The sequence below is a fragment of the Lissotriton vulgaris genome, chromosome 4_1 (assembly GCF_964263255.1).
Source record: "Lissotriton vulgaris chromosome 4_1, aLisVul1.2, whole genome shotgun sequence".
Taxonomy (NCBI): domain Eukaryota; kingdom Metazoa; phylum Chordata; class Amphibia; order Caudata; family Salamandridae; genus Lissotriton; species Lissotriton vulgaris.
This window is the reverse complement of record NC_141691.1, coordinates 492,299,782-492,320,242: the sequence shown is the minus strand read 5'-3', so window position 1 is coordinate 492,320,242 and position 20,461 is coordinate 492,299,782.

Sequence of the window (20,461 nt, the reverse complement as noted above, 5' to 3'; positions counted from 1 at the left end):
TTAAGGAATCTCAATTTGAGATTCCTTAAATGCAAACAATCGCAATTTAGCGAATTCTCTATTTGCGATTTTTGCATTTGGGATGATGCATCCCAAATGCAAAAATTGCACTCGCAAAGGGCCAGATTCTGAGAATCTGGCCCTTTTGCGAGCGCATTTCGCTTGATGCATCTGGCCCAAAGTCCTTAAATACAATGGTATACATGCAGCAGACAAGGAGAGTGATCCTTTCAGCTCAAATCCCAATGAAAAGTAACCAGGAGATAGAAAAAGGAATGGGCTGAATCTGCTAGACACTAACAGGGAGTTGGAGTCTTGTGGGCACTTCCTTACTGTTGAAAAAAAACTAAAAAGAAAAAAGGCACAAAAAAACAACTCCAACGGCCAGTTGGAGATGAAAATCCAAGTAAAAAGCCTCTCTGCTGTAGCCCTTGCTCTCTGTTTGCGATTGGCACAATATTGGCACCATCACTGCCGGAAGCTGTGCAAGTGAGTGCAGTCTCGCAGGAGCTTGCTTGGGATGCGAGCGAGTACGATGTCTCGCTTTAACTTGCAGTGGTAATAAACAACTAGACCAGTGCACCAGGATGGGGGATATACAGTCCTCCACAGCCAGCATAGAAGAACTGTACGACTGGATAGGCTAGAAATGTGTGAGGTTGAGTTACAGCATTGTTTTTGCCTAAGTGCAACTTATTGTGTGAAGTAGAGAATTGGAGGGTCACAAGAGGTGCCAGTTTGCGGTAGCACTGTGGTGGTGATAAGCGGGCTAGACAAGTGCACCCAGATGGTTCAGTGTATTAATCAGGAGACAACACTAACAATATTATGCCACCAGCGGGAGGGGGAGGCTCTGTCGTCCGCAGAGCAAGGTGCTTTGGTGTGGTGCAGATGCCAAACCTTACACATTCAGTTATCCCCCAACACGATTCAGGCTCAAGCTCCAGTGCAGCGTAGACAGTCCGTGCATGCCCATCTGAGCAGCCCTAACGGGGCTCACTGCATGACAGCCCTCCAATGTATTATTCACAACAATACATGTTTGATGGAAAGGCCGCAGGAGCATCCGTGGAAAGTCCAATATCCCCAAATGCATTTAACAAAAAGCCTCACAGTGATTTGCTGAGAGCGTGCCACAGCAGCAGCAGGCCACCCCTCATGGAAGGTCAGCAGCACCGTTCGCTGTGCAACAACATCACAGTTGACATGGTTCCGCACCGGGGGCCAGCTGGCAGTCAAGAAAGTCGGGCCCTCCAGTGTCCCTCATGCGAGGGACCACAGCAACATGGGCATTGCTACTATAATCTCCCATGGCCTTCATTACCATTACTGCATGGGCACTTTCACATCATGCACCATGGCGCAGGGGAGGCCCAGCTTAATCTCTTCTCCCCAAATCCAGGGCAGGTCCTCAGCCACGCAGAGTGCACCTAGACACACTCCTCAGTCTTTGGCACTCCAGGAGGGGGCCGGGCTGGCACCATCAAGCCCATCTCAAAATGGTACCCACAACACCAGATGTGAGGCCTCTGTAAGCAGTCCTATGGTGCACAAGACCATCGGCCGACAGGGCTAAGAAACTGCCTCAGGGGTGACAGGAGCCAAGTTTCATCTACCCAATTTGGCGATTATGCCACAAATGTGTGCAGATGGTGGGGGATTCCAGGGCAAGGTGTAGGAGAGCTTCAGAAGTCTGGCTGCCATCTTCGGTGGTAAGCCATGTCCCCTAGTTAAAATCTCAGTATATAGTTGATGCGGGCCTATCCTTCCTGGCGCAGACATTTGTTTCATTCTTAAATAAGACTTGAAAAATTGTAACTAGTAAAAGTACTATTAGCTCAATATGACACTCTCTACTTCAAATAACAAGACTCATATATTCCATTCAAAGAACTCCAATTGAATGTTCTGCAAATGTGTAATGATTTAGTGATAAGAGACACAACAATGGTTTCCTCAGGATAGATCAAGCCATATGGCATTTGATAAAGTACAGTAATTAGTCTAATGTTAATGGTAGCAATATATCTTTTCTTTACATGAAATCTCTACAGTTGCTGCTCAAGACTTTTATACAATAGCTTTTTAACTTATTTTACATTTTTTTTTTTACCTAAACAACTATAGCTCCTTTAGTCATAAAGTCCAAAAGATATGACATATCTGTGCACAAAATCAGTTTAAAATTCAAAGTGTAACTAGTCTATTGTACATGTTTTGAAAAGGGGTGGAACCAAAACATTGCAGAGCTCATTATTCTACAGTGAGGTCGTTCTTGGAGTGGAATGCTCTGGCCAAACCTTTTTAGGCCCTAATTTCTACTTAGTTCTATTTGTAAGAAAAAGCTCTAAATGCAACATAAAATAAAGAGAAGTGAAGGCAGCTGCCCCTGCCTGCTAAATGAGCACTGCAGGTAGGATTTCCCCCCGCACATCACCTTTAATTACACAAACACACGTAATAGTGTTATTATCAGAAATTCGGTGTCAAAGAGTGACAAAGAACAATGGAAATTACTCCGATTACTCTGGCGCATTTAAAATGAATCCCAGTCCTAATAAATAGTCCTGAGAGGACTCCTCCGCTATTCATGCACCAATGCTAATCAATCAATGTTTTCAACAACGCTAGCATACTGTGTTGTTTTTTTTGTCTTGTAAATTTTGTATACATACAGGTAAGTAATAAAGAGAGCTTCGGGTCACACACCCTCACCCCCCTCCCTAGACCACCCGATCCTACACCAACCCAAGTAATGATCCGGCATTCAAAAGGCAGTCAGTCCTTTTGTTTATGCTAATCCATCTTGCTTAAACCATCAAGGTTCATTCATTAAAAATAGCATAACAATTGAAGTGGTTTTCAAAAGGCATTTCACAGAGCATTTCGTAAAACATTTCCCATATCGTTTCCTTGAGCCTCAGGAGGCCTAAAGTGCAAAGTGCAAGATGCGGGTGAACAGTGAAGTAATTTTTACAAAGCATATCACAAAACATGCCAAGCATTACAAAAAAAGCATCTGGAGTCCTAAAGTACAAAGCACAAAGTGCCGGTAATCAGCTAATATATGTCTTAAGAAATATAAAGTGACCTATGCAAAAGTGCAAAGTTCAAGGTGTATGAAGCGGCACCTTGATGACAAGATTGGGGTCTCAAATGCATAAACAATCAATTAAACACAAACACATTGGTCAGTGCTTTAAATGGGAAAAAATAAGTGCAGGTACTCATTAAAATGACCTAGAGGTGTGGCAAGTGGGCGGGGCTATGGGCGTGGCTAGGGTCAAGATATGATGATACACATTGACTTCTATACAGGTTGCAGCACATGTCAAAACACAACAGAAATGCCTTTATGTTAACAAAACAGTTTAAATCATTACACAAAGTGAAAGGCAAACAGGATAATATGTTAAAAATGTCCTTGTTTTGTAATATTTGCAACTTCTTAATGTCATACCGTTATTTGTTGTTGTTTGAGACAATGCTATATATCAAGTGTGCACACACACATAGAAATAAGCAGAGGTACAGAAAAGCGGCTGAGCTAAGGACTACAGAAGCGCCTTGGCTGTCAGAGACAGCTTCTTCTTTGACATCCTAGTGCTTACCAGCACTTGCAGCCAAAGAGCTTACCTTTCATGAGTACAGGTACTCTCCTACATAATGGCAAAGGGTCGGAATTGACAATGATAAAAATAAGAAGTGCCAGTACTCAGTACCTGCGAGTACCGGCCCATTTAAAGGACTGCTTCAGCCCTTTGCCCTAAGGCCAGGCTCTTCCTATCTCCTTCTGGTTCTACTCTCCTTTCACGATTAACCTCTCATTTCTACCCAGCCTCTAACCTTCTCTCCCTGGATCTACCCCTCTTACTGCCACCTCTCCCTTACTTTCTCCACAAGTCTCTTACATTTTGTCACTGTTTTTCCCCCACTTGCCTCCTCTTCTCCCCTCCATGAGGTACCCATACCCTAAATTTGCCACCTGGCATGTAATGTGTTGTCCTGTATTTCATTGTTTGCGTTGATAGAGCACGCTTAATGTTGAGACCTGTATTTTGTAAATATTTTTTCCAGTAAATAAAAGCAGGACAAAACGATTTCCAAGGAGAGAGAAGGGGAGAGAGAGAAGGAGAGAGAAGGAGAGAGAGAGAAGGAGAGAGAGAAGGAGAGAGAGAGAGAGAAGGAGAGAGAGAGAAGGAGAGAGAGAAGTAGAGAGAGAGAGAGAGAGAGAGAGAGAGAGAAGGAGAGAGAGAGAAGGAGAGAGAGAGAAGGAGAGAGAGAGAGAGAGAGAAGGAGAGAGAGAAGGAGAGAAGGAGGGAGAAGGAGAGAGAGAGGAGAGAGAGAGCGAAGGAGAGAGAGAGAGAAGGAGAGAGAGAGAAGGAGGAGAGAGAAAGAGGAGAGAGAGAGAGAGAGAGAGAGAGAGAGAGAAGGAAGAGAGAGAGAGAGAGAGAGAGAGAGAGAGATAGAGAAAGAGAGAGAGAGATAGAGAAAGAGAGAGAGAGAGAGAAAGAGAGAGAGAGAGAGAGAGAAAAAGAGAGAGAAAGAGAAGGAGAGAGGGAAGGAGAGAGAAGGAGAGAGAGAGAGAAGGAGAGAGAGAAGGAGAGAGAGAGAGGAGAGAAGGAAAGAGAGAGAGAGAAGGAGAGAGAGAGGAGAGAGAGATAAGGAGAAGGAGAGAGAAGGAGAAGGAGAGAGAGAGAGAGAATGAGAAGTAGAGAGAAAGAGAGAGAGAGAGAGGGGAGAGAGAGAGAAGGAAAGAGAGAGAGAGAGAGAAAGAGAGAGAGAAAGAGAGAGAGAGAGAGAAAGAGAGAGACTGTGGGCACGCTCCCCCACGCCCTGTAAATTCTGCTAGGCGAGCGTTTCAAACTGAATTTCAGGCATGTGGTTCATCCATAACTAAACCAATTACTTCAAGAAATACAGCAGATTTGAATGTGTATTAAAATACAATTCCTAAGCACCCATTTCAAAACTAAACGAATATCTGGCATTATATGAAAAAAAGTGGCAATTCTAACTTAAGCTGTCACCTCACTTCTTTTACAATCCTCCCTCCCCCTTCCTTCTATGTTATCTCGGGTTGTCACCTGAGCGTATTCTCGAGTGTTGCAGCGTTCCCTGCAGGGCTACTTTCACACCCTTGATCCGTCGCTGTTGACATGTAAATGCAGCCACACAAAGGAAAGCAGCTCCTGTGCTGAAAAAAACAAACAGAAGAAAACCGGCTTTGGGAAAGATGGACTGGATTACTCACCAGCAGCCCGAGGCCAGGCTATTTCACACACATAACAGGGGGCAGAGGGGAGGGGGCGTGGGTGCTAAAACACTTTCCTATATAATGGTTGTTTAACACCTAATCAACAGTGCAGGGTCTGCCTTGACCCTGTCCTGTTAATCACAGCGTTAAGCAAGCCCTCCCCAACCCCTATAGTGTGGGGAATTATAATGGGCAGTACTGGACGTTAACAGCGTCTCTGTAAAAGTCTCTTTCAAGGGCTCTGTGCGACTGAGAGATCCAAACGCAGAGCGGCATTTGTCCCGCATTGGAGGTGATACCATAGCCTGCCATGCCATCAACCAGGGTACCGGTACTCTCCCTGACTGAAAAAAAAGTGCCGGTACTGACGGCTCGGAAATTTAGAAGTACCGGTACTCAGTACCGGTGAGTACCGGCCCATTTAAAGCACTGACATTGATACCATTTCAGAACTTAAACAGTACTTATGGACTGCCAACCCGGGAACGTGGTTTAATAACATTGGTCCCCTACCCCCACCCCCTTCTTTTATTGCGGATTTAGCTGGCGAGACCATTTAGCCAGCAGTTACCAAACTACCAAGCCCTTCCTCTTAGCATGGAGGCCCTTCTTGGCATAAATTGCTTTTTCAAAGTTGTATTCTGAGAGTAGACAGGGCAACCACTGTTGAAAGGAAGGTGATTGGGATCCAGCTAAGCAGAAGCAATACATAACCTGACTAAAGATGAGTATTTCAATGACAACCGATAATCGGGAAGCTAGAACTTTAGAATACGTTTTGGAATCTCAGTTGATTAAAGTTATAGGGGGATAAGAGCCCATTTCCAAGGGAGAGTTGTCTTTTTTAGCAAATACAATAATTTTTGCTAGTGACCAAGAAGAGGGAGAGGCCGTGCCATTAAATATTTGTTCAAGAAGAGATTTAAATGAGAGATGAATACCTTATAAGATTGACCTGAATAAGATCGATACCCACTGCCTTTCCATCTGGTAAGCTAGGTATCCTAATTGCAATCCTTTCCCAGGAGGGGGAGCCTTCTAAAAATATGCGATCCTCAGAGCTTAGACAAGATAACGGAATTGGGTTAAAAAAATTATCAATGGCTCTTTGTCTAGATGCTATGGTGCCGGCACCTTCCTCGGTATACAGCTCCTAGTAAAACTGGTGGAAGGCAGTTCTGATTTTACCGGCTCAGATGTTATCCCGGTTGTTGGATCTCAGATGGAATATATACCATTCGTCGTGATATACTGTCTAGTTCTCAAGGCTAGCTGGTGGTCAATTTGTTCACTAAATTCATATACATTTTCACGAGCAGCTGCCCACTTGAATGCAGCTTTTTCAGGCAAAATTGAGCCGATTTCTTCTCTTACCGCAGCAACTTTCAATTTTGCCATCTCAATTTCCCTCTCCTGCTGAACAGCCCCAGTAAGTTTTTCCTCAGCCTTCGCTAATTTCTTTTGGAGCTCTATGTTCTTCTGTTTTTCCCTTTTGTGAATACTGTAATGTTTCCCCACATATACATGTCTTTAGGGCATCCCAGACCACCCCAATTTGAGGGGAGCCGTTGTTTCTTTTAAGGAATTCCTTAATCCAACCCTTCATATGGTCGCAATATTCCTTGTTAAATAATAGGGACCTCTCAAACTCCAAGTCGAGGTTTCCTTGCTGAGAGATACTCCCTTGACCCCTAAGGTTAGGGGGTTGTGATCTGACATGAATCAAGGGATAAGTTCAATATTAACATCCTGAATCAAAGAGGAAAAACTAGGAAATAGTCCAATTGGCATGTGATTGATGAGGGGAAGAATAGTAATTATACCCCAAATGGTTTGGTTTTGAGTGAGACCAAACATCAGTAAACCTGTGAACGTGAAATAGGTTCCTCAGTGCCAGCAAGACTTTGGATTTATGGCCTGTATAGTTCTGTTGGAAGTCCATGTCCCAATCGCTGGGTAAATTAATGTTCAAGTCTCCGCAAATTATAACAGGGAGTGGCCAGTGGGCCAACTCTGAGGAAAGCCAATTGATTACCCCTGGATCATCTAATTTACTCCTGTATAACGAGCATAAGGTGAAAGGAGACTTAGATGGAGGCCTACACTCTGTAAGACCCACCTCCCTTGGGTGTCAACCTTAGTTTTAGTTATTTGAAAAAGGTTACTACGCCGAGCTAGAATAGCAACCCCTCTAACATGCGCACTCCATGAAGTCCCCCAATCAAAGTATAACCCAGTGTGTTTAACCCCTTCGATGCTCATGACGAGCTCAGCTCGTCATGAGGTACACCTCTCGTACACTCATGACGAGCTGAGCTCGTCATGAACAATGGGAATAACTCGGGACCCAGCACAGGAGGGGAATACCATCAGCAGCGATGGTGTTAAAAGACTGGTCTTTGTGCCTTCGATGTTTTTTTTTGGGACAGACCAAGTCCTTCCCCAGCAGGCATGAATCCTGGGCGACCCTCTGCCTCTTCCAGACATCGTTTAGTCCAGAAACATTATTAGTAGCGATTCTAAACAGCGCTAGATTCCCCATACAAATGTATTGACATTTCCATTCCATTGCAGCAACAAGAATGTCAGACAAGGAGAAAAAGCAAAAAAGCACTGAAAAAAAAAAAAAGAGGGAAGCATATCAAAACAATGATCTCCAAATAACAAGAAGCCATTTGTCTTAGATTTTCCAAAGCCCGATTCACATACTTTTCGCACCAACAAGACATTAGTATTTTCACACAATTGCAAACATGATAAAACATGTAGGACCCACAGTGGTCCTCCCAGCCCTCCTGCTGCCCCCTAGCCTCCTGGACCCTGTAATGCCCAACTCTCCCCCCTCCCAAAAAAACGGAGCAATCACGACTAGCCTGAGTGATGGATGCCAAAATAGATCCCCGCCAGCCAACCCCACTGTGATATCCCAAAAAGAGAGTAATCAAGTAATATACCTTAGGCCAGAAGAGAACCCAACCAATCTCTAAGTAATTCTGATTAAAGCAAGTTCAAGTTCAAGTTCAGTAATTTGTATAGCGCACTACTAACCCAGAGGGTCTCAAGGCGCTTGGGGGAGGGTGGGTGCATTACTTATCGAATAGCCAGGTTTTTAGCTGCTTTCTAAATGAGAGGTGGTTCTGTGTAAGGCGGAGGTGAGTGGGGAGAGAATTCCAGGTTTTGGCCGCTAAGTAGGAGAAAGATCTTCCTCCCATGGTGGATCTATTGATGCGCGGAATTGAGGCGAGGGCTTGATTGGATGAACGAAGTTGGCGGGTGGGTGTGTAGAAGGACAGTTGTTTGTTGAGGCATTCGGGTCCTAGGTCATAGAGGTGGAGAAGTTTGGCTCACTGGTTAGAGCAGGCAGACCCTGAAGCAGAGGTCAGACCCGGGACCAGGGTTCAATTCCCGACGCGGCAGGGTGTTGAGCTCAAATGTCCACGGACTCGATAATTCTCGCTTCGGTGCCTGACCTAATCATGGGTTCACACTCTGCAACTCTGGGCATTAAGCTTGCTTAATCTCCACAACGGCCCCCCCGCGGCGGGATGCCTGGCTTTCACCTTGGGGATGCCCTGTAGAGGCTATCTCACAGGGAAAAACCAGGACGGGTTCCCAAGGCAAGCGCGGAGATACCCCTTTGGGGGTCGATTCTGGCGCTATATAAGAAAACATAATAGAGGGCCTTGTGTGCATGGGTGAGGAGACGGAACATTACTCTCTTGTTGACGGGAAGCCAGTGGAGATCTTTCAGGTGACCGGAAATGTGGGCTTGCCGGGGGATGTCCAGTATGAGTCTGGCTGAGGCGTTTTGGATGCGTTGGAGTTTTTCTGTAGTTTGGCTGTGGTTCCGGCGTAAAGGGTGTTTCGATAATCTAGTCGGCTAGTGACTAGTGCGTGGGTGACTGTTTTTCTTGTTTCGGTGGGGATCCAGCTGAAGATTTTTTTGAGCAGGCGTAGGATGTTGAAGCATGATGATGAAACGGCATTGACTTGTCTGGTCATCGAGAGGGAGGAGTCTAGGATGAAGCCCAGGTTCTGTGCGTGATCTGTAGGTATGGGTGCTGTGCCCAGAGCCGGTGGCCACCATGAGTCGTCCCATGCAGAGGGGGACGATCCTAAGATGAGGACTTCCGTTTTGTCCGAGTTTAGTTTTAAACGACTGTTCTTCATCCATTCGGCTACTTCTTTCATTCCTTTGTGTAGATTGGTTTTGGCGGTGTTGGGGTCTTTGGTGAGGGAGAGGATTAGCTGGGTGTCGTCAGCGTAGGAGATGATGTTGAGGTCGTGTTGTTGCGCGATGGTTGCGAGGGGACTCATGTACACGTTGAAGAGGGTGGGACTGAGTAATGATCCTTGTGGTACGCCGCAGATGACTTCGGTGGCCTCTGATTTGAATGGGGGGAGGCGGACTCTCTGTGTTCTTCCGGCGAGGAACGAGATGATCCAGTCCAATGCTTTTCCTTGTATTCTGACGTTGCTGAGGCGTTGTATGAGGGTGTTATGACAGACTGTGTCGAAGGCGGCAGAGAGGTCAAGTAGGATGAGGGCAACTAATTCTCCGTTGTCCAGTAGCATTCGGATGTCATCCGTAGCAGCGATGAGGGCGGTTTCGGTGCAGTGTTTGGCTCGAAAGCCGGACTGTGAGGGGTCGAGTGAATTGTTGGATTCAAGGAAGGCAGCGAGCTGGCTATTAACGGCTTTCTCGATGACTTTGGCCGGGAAGGGGAGGAGTGAGATGGGGCGGTAGTTCTTAAGTTCAGAGGGGTCCGCTGTGGGTTTCTTCAGAAGGGCGCTGAGTTTGGCATGTTTCCAGCTTTCTGGGAAGGTAGCGGAGTTGAGGGAGCAGTTGATGACATCGCGGAGATGGGGTGCGATGATGGAGTCTGCTTTGTTGAAGATGTGGTGGGGGCATGGGTCCGTTGGTGAGCCTGAGTGGATGGAGTTCATCAGACGGATGGTGTCTTCAGTAGTGATTGGGTTTCAGGCGCAAAGGTTATGAGAGTGCTGTTTTAGTTTGGAGGTGGGTGGAGTGGGTTGTTCTTCGGACAGGTTTCCAAAGCTGTTATGAATGTCGGCGATTTTGTTGTGGAAGAAAGAGGATAGAGAGTCACAGAGGTCTTGGAGGGAGTGATGTCGTTGGTGCGGGCGGTGGGGTTGGTAAATTCTTTGACGATGTTGAATAGTTCCTTGCTGTTTTGGGCGTTGTTGTCGAGTCGATCCTTGAATGCTGATTTCTTGGTGGATCGGATCAATTGGTGGTGTTTGCGGGTGGCGTCCTTGAAGGTGGTCAGGTTGTTAGTCGTTGGGTTCTTTCTCCAGGTTTTCTCGAGGGTACGATATAACTTCTTGGATTTCTTAAGTTCATCGTTGAACCAGGGGGCCTTTTTGCTACCTTGTTTGATCTGGTGGTTTTTCAAGGGTGCTAATTCGTCAGCGCTGTGGGTGATCCATCGTGTGAGTTTGGTGGCAGCTTGGTTTAGGTCCAATGATATGGCGGGGGGTTTTGGTTAAGCGATGTGAAGAGTTGGTCGGTGGTGATTTTGTTCCAGTTTCTTCGAGGAATAGGTTGTGGTGGGATGTGGGTCGTGGTCTTTTTGTAGCTGAAGTGAACGCAGCTGTGGTCCGTCCATTGGAGAGCTGTGGTGTGATGGAGATGTGTTTGCTGGAGGTGAAGATAGGGTCGAGCGTTTGTCCGGCTAAGTGGGTGGGGGTGTCAACAAGTTGTTTGAGTCCGAGATTGGCCAGGTTGTCCAGAAGGGTGGTGGTGTTGCTGTTGTTATTCTTTTCCAGGTGGAAGTTGAGGTCTCCCAGTAGAATGTAGTTCTCGGAGATGAGGGCATGTGGGCTGCTGAAGTCAGTATGTAAATGTAAATGTATAGGCATTTATATAGCGCACTACTTACCCGTAGGGTCCCAAGGCACTTCGACCGCTGCGAAACCCTTCCTGGCTTCCCTGAGAGATGGTCCCTTAATGGGTATCTCCTGGGTGAGACCAGGCATCCCCGGCGGTCTGGTGGGGCCGTTAGTGAAGATGAGGCAAGCTAATGCCCAGAGTTGCCGAGTGTGAACGCTGATCAGAGTGGGCACCGAGGCGAGAGAATTATCGAGTCCGCTGACCCTGGTCCAGAAACCTGCCGCGTTGGGAATCGAACCCTGGTCCCGGGCCGTCCTTTGCTCTCGGGTCTGCCGCCTCTAACCAGTGAGCCACACTACTTCACAAGTCAGTGATGTCTTCATTGAATTGTGTGCGGGTTCCTGGTGGTCTGTGGATGAGGGTGCCTCTAAGTGTGGTCCTGGGGTCGGTGTGGATCTGGAAGTGAAGGTGTTCGGCGGTCGCGAGGTTGTCGTCGGAGCTGGTCGTGATTCGGATGGTGTTCTTATGGGCGATGGCGATGACTCCTCCTGTTTGGTTGGTGCGGTCCTTTCGGATGATCTTGTAGGTGTCCGGGATGGCTATGGCGATGTCGGGTGCTGATGAGGCGTTCATCCAGGTTTCTGTAAGGAAGGCGACGTCCGGTGATGTAGTGTAGAGAAGGTCCTAGAGTTCAGTGGCATGTTTGTGGATCGATCGAGTGTTCAGCAGGATACACTTCAGGTGGTTAGAGTTGGAGTTGTGTTTAGAGGGGGAGAATTTGGCATGGGTCCTGATGCAGGCGAACTTGCAGGAGTGGCAGGCGAATGGTCCGTGGGTGTGTTTTGGGGTAGCTATGCAGCATTGTGGGGTGTGGCCGGGGTTAAGGGCAAGGAGAGTAGCGGCGTCATAAGTTAAGTGAGTGGAGTGGGTTTTGCGAGGGCCAGGGGGTCTGGCACTGAGCACGGTCCAGGCGCGGACGGGCGTACACGGGCTTACCTTTGGTGCACCTTTGGCGAGCATGGGGCGCGACCGCTGCGCGTGAACACTGTGCGCGGAAGCATCTGTCATATGTGGATGGAGGAGGGGGAGGGGCGAGGGGGGAGCAGCTGGGAGGCAGGAGCGGGGTGGAGCACAGGGCTGGGAGGCACAACAAACAAACAACAAGATGGCTGCATGCCACAAGTGGGAACAGGACGAGATTGGGCACGACCTAACAAGCAATATCGACTGGGCAGCACAATCAGGCAACAATATGCAAAGCGAGTGGCACAGCAAAAGATTAAGGCACAGTCCAATGCAAATCACGGTCTGCTCATGAAGCGCTGCGATGATTCTACTCAGTGCGCTCAAGTCTGGCAATAAGCGTTGCTATGGCAGTGCAAGGTCAGAAGCAGTGCGAGGCAGATTTCAGCGCTACGATACCACGTGTGGGGGGAGCAGGGAGCAGCGAGGGAGCGACCGCTTCAGAGAGGCTCCGATCCCTCTTCCTTTTCCGCCCCTATGAAGAAAATTTCAACATCTATTTTTCACATAGAAAAGTTATTTTAGCTGCACCCAGTTCTAATCTTGATTACATTGTGAAATGTCTTTAGCTGTGCCCAGTTTTAGCCTTGATTTAATTAAGATACTCCTGAGCCTTGATGTCAGACGTGAAGCTACGGGAAGAGCCATTTATTTATTGGTATATTTACATAGTGCAACTAATAACCAAAGGCATCTAGGCACTTGTAGACCAACATCCTGAAGCCAAAGGTGAAAAGTGCTAAATGATTGGGAGAAAATAGAAAAATACTAAGGCTATGGCTTAAAGAGCCTGGTTTTAAGATTGTATTGTATTGTATTGTATATTGGATTTGTATAGCGCCTTATCACCCAGGGGTCTCTAAGCGCTTAGCAGAGAATGAGCACAGTGCTAAAAGGGGAGAGAGTTAGACATTACCCCAAGCCTCCTGAAACAGCACAGTTTTTAGCTTTTTTCTAAAAGGTAGAAGATTTGTTTCTTTGCGCAGGCTCTCTGGCAGTTTATTCCATGCACTGGGAATTGTATGGGAGAAAGTGCGCCCTCCTAAAGAGGATAGTTTAAATCGCAGACAGACCAACAGTTCAGCGTCTGCTGATCATAAATTCCTGCTGGGAGCATACGGGACTAAACGTTCCTTGATGTATTTTGGAGCGTGTCCGTACAGGGCTTTATGCGTAATGCATAGGCCCTTGAATTTGGCCCGCTGTTTCACCGGCAGCCAATGGAGTTTGTGGAGGAGAGGGGTAGCATGAGTCCTTCTAGGTTTGTTGAAAAGCAGTCTGGCGGCATCGTTCATGACTATCTGAAGTCTGCTCAGCAATTTTTGAGGGATACCGACATAGAAAACGTTGCCGTAGTCCAACAAGTTTGGGGAATTTTTAAGTATGAATGTTAGCTGATTCCACAATCTGGTAGCGATGTTTAAAAAGCTTTTACCACCCCAGTTAGACAGTCTTACTTTGGGGACCTCCAGTAACATAAGTGAAGAGGACAGAAGCATTCTGGTTGGTGTATACCAGCGAAAGTGGTCAATCAGATACGCAGGGCCCTGGTTGTGCAATGCCCTAAAGGCAAAGCACAGTGCCTTAAAGTTGATCCGTTTTTCTACTGGAACCAGTATAGGGTATTAGGGCCGCCTTTGCAGAAGAGTATTTTGGCAGTCTGAAAAGCAGACGGGCGGCCAAATTCTGTTTAACCTGCAGTTTAACCAGGAGGACTTTATTAATTCCAATCAAAAGGCTGTTGCAATATTCCAGCCTTGATAGGACTGTGACTGAAACCACTGTTTTCTGCAGGTCCAGTGGTATGAAAGAGAAGTTTTTAGGATTTAAAAGGATTTTAAGTTGAGCAGGATTCATTAAAAAATGTGGTCTCCTAGCTGTTGGAATGGCAAAAACAGCTGGCGGAGGCGCCATCTGCGTTCGACCATGACATGACTGAAATCTGGCTTAGCGAAAAAGGACACCCCTTCAAACATTTTTTGTTCAGCCGAGTTCGGCCGGGCATGGTTATAAACCATTTGTCTAAGCAAGACAGCTTTTTAAACGTGAAGGTGAATTGATGAGCCATTTGAATCTCTTGATCCAAATTCCACTAGGGATGATCGAGAAAGTGCCTTAAAGAAGCTTCACAATAAACAGTCGAGGGCCTTCTCCTTCTGCTCCTTCTGGTACCCCCAGCAGCCGGATGTTATTTTGATGCTGCCTGTTCTCCTCATACTATAATTTCCCACATGACCTCTATCATGTAGGGGTTTTGGGAGGAACTTTGCTCTTTTAGAGAGATGACATCATCTTCCAGGCTCTCAGTGTGGCTTTGGATCATTGTGATACGTTCAGCTATATCTGAGCATGTTTTTTTCAGTTTTCGTATCCCGTCTTGTAGCTTTTGGGCCCCCTTTGCTTGTCTATTTTGAATACGTACTTCTTCTTGAAATTGCTTTATAGAAAGTAGGATCGCCGACAAGGAGGGTTCTCTGGCTAGCTCGGCTATTGCCCTAACTCTGGCTGATCCTCGCCATCAGGTAAGGTAAGCTGTGAGCCAGATTAATCCCATTTCAATTGACTATGGCCTTCACGCCTTTTCCCTTTCCGTTTGCTGGATGTGGTATTTTGGCGCTGCGAGATTCCTAGCTCATTTGTTTTTAGGCTGCCGTTAGAGACTGATTAGGGCTCATCGCTTGAAAAGGAGCTCCCACAGATGGAGGAATCTGAGCTGTCGGTGACAGAGAAACAGTGTTCCCCTGCCAGCTCAGGGGACAGGATTGGGTGCAGGAGCATGCCTCCAGCAGCAAAGTCCTTTTTCAAAATCGCCACAATAGGGGTGTTCTCTTTTTATTCTGGTACTTCCAGGGGTCCCCCATTTTGGAAAAAAGAGTCAGTTTTTACTGCATTTGAGGGTGTTATTGAGTTAAGCATTTCATCCGGGTTGCCAATAATCATAGGAGTTGCATTGTAGCCGGAAGGAGCCCCCTGCTTGTCACTTACAGCACTAGGGGGCAGGTTTTAACAGTACTCGATGTTAAGATCGGAAAGTTACAGATCAGGTGGTGACAACTGGGCAACAGAATTAGGCTCAGAAGAGGTTTTGGTGGGTTCAGAGGCTAACCCCACACTATTTGAGGCCCAATGTGTTAGAGGCGGGGTAAAGATGTGCAGTGTAAGGTTGAGAGCCCATCCCTTCTTTGATCACAGCCCCCCCTGGTGCCCCCCGGTCGCCTTTACTGTCATCTTCCTACTGAGCCCTCCAGTGTCCCTTTTGCCTCTTGCACTGCTTCCGGGACCCGGAGCAGGTACTGTTGTGCCTGTAGCCCTAGAGTTCGTGGCACCATTCTTGACTTGGAGCCTTTCGCTCTTCGGGCTGCCTAGCTGTTTCCTTGTGTAGCACTTTTCACCTTCGAGGGAGTATGCCGGTGCTCAGCGGAAGCTGTTAGTGAAGGAAAGCAATTACGGCCGCAGCCAAGAGGCAATTTGGTGACGGTGGGCGGCAGATGCTCGAAGCAGAACAAAGTCCGTGGAGGCAGTGCCAGTGTCTGCCTGATGTGAGGAGCAGTACTTTACAGAGCAGCAGCCAAACTCCAGAGCACATAGCTGATGGCCGAGAGGTCGGAATCACAAAGCGGGTAACAGTGGTGCAGGGATCTACTCAGGCGCCATATTAGCTTGTGAGACCACTCCCACAGATTCCTGTTCCTGCTAGCATACTGTGTTGGCATTTGTTGCTTCTTAGACTTCAAGATGTCTATGCCCTCTGTTGCACGAATATGATTAGATGAAAATGCGCAAAATCAGAATATTTTCTTATTATAGGACTAAACTTTACAAATCTCCCTATCATTTTAATGTAATATAAGGGTTGTTGCTGTGCTCACTAATTTATTTTGCATTACAGATTGGGTAAACCAATTATGTTCTTTTGTGCCTTTATTGTATTTGTTTTTTTTACTTTCCCATCTTTTATGGATGGTAAAATTCCAGGTCTCTGTTATAGTACCTATTTGAAAAAAAGATGTGCAGACATAATAGCGATATGATCACAGGATTAGAGACTATATAAGTCTTTGCGCAGAATGAGAAAAGAAAAAGAAAAAGATGTATTGAGATCAATCATTTATGAAGGCACTCAGGGCTTTAAGTGTGAAAAAATAGGGGGTGCTCTAAAAGGGGCAGGGCAAACCTTGAAGGGGTGTGGCCTATCTAAGTAGGGGCGAGGTCTAAATAAAGATAACTAGTGTAGCAGTAACCCCTGCTATGACAAGCCATCAGCTCTAGGACTCCTCAGAGCCCCCCTCTCTCCCCCGCCTCCTCTATGTGGCAGCCCAGGCTGAGACAGCTTCCCGGGCGCACACACAGCCGCACCCAAGTACTTCACTCGTCTTTAATAGACCATTTGCATGTTAATGATTATTTGCTGTTTTTCACCCCTTCTTAGAGCCCCTTCATCTCCACACTTCCTACTACTGTGCCTACGGGCATTTTGTTCAACAGTGCAAAGGCTCCCTCCTCCCCTTCGTGCCCACGTGGGTATGCCAGTGGGTGCTTGTCACCAGGACACTGAATAGGCCCCCCTGTGGCTTTAACACTGGCGGTAAACACGCCAATAGGCTTGTGGTGTTCCTAACAACTGGGTGATGCTGCAGGCCAGCGTTGCAGCTCACAAAATCAGCCTGCTGTTCTCACACTTGAAAAATAGGGATGTCACATCCTCGTTATGATCCAGTCACTTACAATTTCCTTCTGTGCAAACTCGTTTGTATTATTTCATGTCTAACTTTTGTTTGACTGGACTTTTACAAGCAAGTTTCCTATGATCAGATGTAATGAAGAGATATCAAAATGTAGGCAGTTTCTCACATGAAATGGTTTAAGTCGCTAAATGATTCCACTTGAGTTACCATTGATTGACACAATGGTGCGATAAAAGCACACTACCAAAGAGTTGTGGGCACTCTAGTGGCGCCTATGATCGAGCTAGTGTGGGATTGCCAGGGGTATTGGGAGCGCATTAGCGGGATTTGCGTAAGCAGTGCATGCACATACTCAATCGAAACACTGACAAAAACTGGGACGTCTGGTCACCCTACCTTTGACCTTTGAGACCCGAAAATAGAGACCCCTTTCGAGGCCTCTCCCCAAAAACCTGGGGGTGCTCAGACCTCCACAGACTCCCCCCACTTAAAGCCCTGAATGCACTGATGTTTCAGAAGGAGAGCAGCAGTCATCCTTTTATCAAGGAACAAGAGGCAGGGTGCTGAAAATATATTTCCAGAACGGTGGATGTCAGAAGTTAACCTGGCATATGATGTCCACTAGTTCTAGTGGGCACCTTGCACCAGTCTAATTATTGATGGTGGTTTAAAGTCAACCTTATAGAAAGCTATCCTAGTGGTAGCATGAACCAGCAGTCTTCAGGCTAAGACTTCCGTAGGCGAGTTAAGCAAGTTGTTTTACCATATATAATCCCTTGAATACCAAATGAAAGGACACCACACAAGGTATATATCAAATATATATGTATTTAATTTAAACACAACCCCTCTGTACTCTTTATGAGGTCAGAGGTAAAAATACAATACAAGTTACACAGTTAATATACGATAAGTTGCACAATATACGTTATTCCCTAGGGGCCTAACAAACCATATTCTAAGAAAGTGGTATAACTACCACTTGAGAGTTAGAAAGCAGGCCTAGGGCCTGTAGAATCACTGGGGCTACACTAAACAACCAAAGGTTAGGAAGTAGGAGGCCCACGGGAGCCACGTGCAGTGTCTAAACACAGGCGTGGGTTCTCATTGACTTTCTATGGAGATCGTAAAAGTTACAAAGTTACAGTTTAAGGACACTTCCGGATGGACTAGGATGGAACCCTTTTAAACCAGGACACTTCAAAAGTCAAGACTCACGGGAGCACTGGAGTAGTCGTGTTACCTCACCCAGGGAAGCCGGGTGCATAGCAGTCTTTTCGTGTTAGGTTTCGTCGTCGTTTTCTATGGAGAGCTGCAAAGAAGTGCTGCAGGCGACAAGAGGAAAAGTGTCCGGGTGGATCCAAGGGTGGATAAGAGATGTGAAGAACCTGAAAGCAGAGGGGACAGAGTCTGGGTCACTAGACAGTGACCAGGTAGGTACCAGGAAGGAACCAGGCGTTGTCGGGTGCTTTGCAGGTGAAGAAGGTGAGCTTGTCTCTTCAGCGAAGAGGTTCAAGAGGCATCGATGATGTCCAGGAGCTGGATTCGAGCTGTCCTACAATGGATCAAGATGACTGCAGTATCGGTATCTGAATTGGACCCAATAAGCCTTGGCAACTACAACCCATGCATGATAACAAGATTGGCTCTGTTGCAGACCAGCAAGATCTGTGGTATTTTTCCTTTGTAGGGAAGCTGGAGCAGGCCTGAAACAACCAGAAAAGCTAGTAGTTTTAAAATGGAGTCTTCAGGGGGCTCACTTGGCAATGGCCAACGAGCCGGGAAAACGCATCAAGCACAAATGCAAAGGTGGGGCCCAAGGGACACTCGTGGAGCGTGGGGGCCTGAGCTTCAGTGCAGATGGTTCTCGGGGCTGGGGATTCTTCTACTCCAATGCACGGCTTACTGAGGCTTCAGGAAAGGAGTGCAGGTAGCAAATTGCAGGAACTCCAAGATGCCCAGTCCCACGTCTTCCGTGTCCGCCCTATGCCTCAGTTTTGCTGTGGATGTAGGTCAAGATAAGTGAAGTCTGGAAGTTCAGTTCTTGAGTCACAGAGTCTTCAGGTTCCAATGAAAGCCTTGAAACTGCAGACCGGCAAAGTTGCTGTTGGTGCCTGTTTGCACAGGGTGGTCACTCCTTGACCACAAGGGAGAAGTCTTCCATCTTCCAGTCAGAATGAAACATCGAAGGTACAAGATATGTCTTTCAAAGATTCGTCTAGGATAATCTAAAGTCCTGGAGACACAGCTCCTATAATACTAAGAAAGGGGGCTGGATTACCTGACTAGGTCCCTCCTATGGGTTGACCTGGCAAGGGGGTGGTTACACCCCTTTCCCTCTGTCCAGTTTTGTGCCAGAGCTGAGGCTGGAGTGCCCCAGCAACTAGTTTGAACCGGGCTATGCATGGAGCACCTTGTGTTCCCCAGGCAGTGTCTAGATGCATTCACTGAATGCAGCCCTCCGTGCCCCAATACACAAAACCCCTGTCTGGGAAGGTGCCAACACCTCCCTGGACAGGAAACCTATTGTCCAGGCCTCCCCTGCCGGAGTTTTCGTCCAGCAGCAGCAGGTCAGACTTGTGTCTGTGGCAGCAGCATCCATTTTGTGATGCTGAGGCTCTGTTTAACTTTAACCGGGTAAAGCAGTAACCTACATGTCTTTTCCCTCTTGAAGGGTGGAATGCTACCCCCGCTGCCAGGATTGGCGAAGGGGTAGTATTCCAAAGTGCTTAACACCTTCCACGACATGTTTTGATAAAGCCAAACCAAAGTTAGCATTAACCGCGAGGATTATAATGCACTTAAGAGTATATGGTATGGCTATATCATAGAACAGCTATAAGGAGATGGTTCCGAAAGCTGCAGAGGGGCTCAGTTCATGCTAGGGCACCCTCTCACATAAAACCAAGCACTCTGTCTCCAGGATTGTCGAGGCCTACCATAGGAGTGGCTTATAGGTGTATATGTGTCTATATGTAAAGGTAGATATAGGTATACTATATCTAAGTAAGGGCAGATAACACCAGGTCTGTGTGAACAGACCTGTGGTGTCAGTTTGGAAGGCCTACCAGGGGTGACACAATACATGCTGCAGCCCCTGGTAGGCCTAGGGTGCACCCATGCCCTGGATACCTATGGTACACTACACAGGGGCTCACAAGGGTGACCCAGTAACCAATCTGTTATGTACCTAAAGTACATGGAGTCCATTTTATAGCGAAAGCAGATAGTCTGGGGCCCTCAATAGCAGGGTCCCAGGCCAACTAAGTCGAAAACCAGCAAAACACCCGGAAAAAAGTTGGGGTAACCATATAGTCAAATTCCACCTTCCTACAGTGGAATTTTAAAAATCTGTTACCGTGAGATGTGGCATGCACTTTCCACTTAAGTCTATTTTATTTTTGTGTTTGAAAGGACTATTAGATCTGCACACATACATAAATATTCTACATGTTGACAGCAGAAAGAGACTACAGAGTTAAACTATTCTGTTCACTCTTTCCGTGCTTCATCATATTGAACTATTTAAACATTGAGACCCAAATTATACAATTGCTGTTCGAGTGCTATGAAGTTGCATAATCAGCCATTTTGGAAAAATTGCATCATGCGTAGTGTTCAGTAATACACACAGTGCAATGT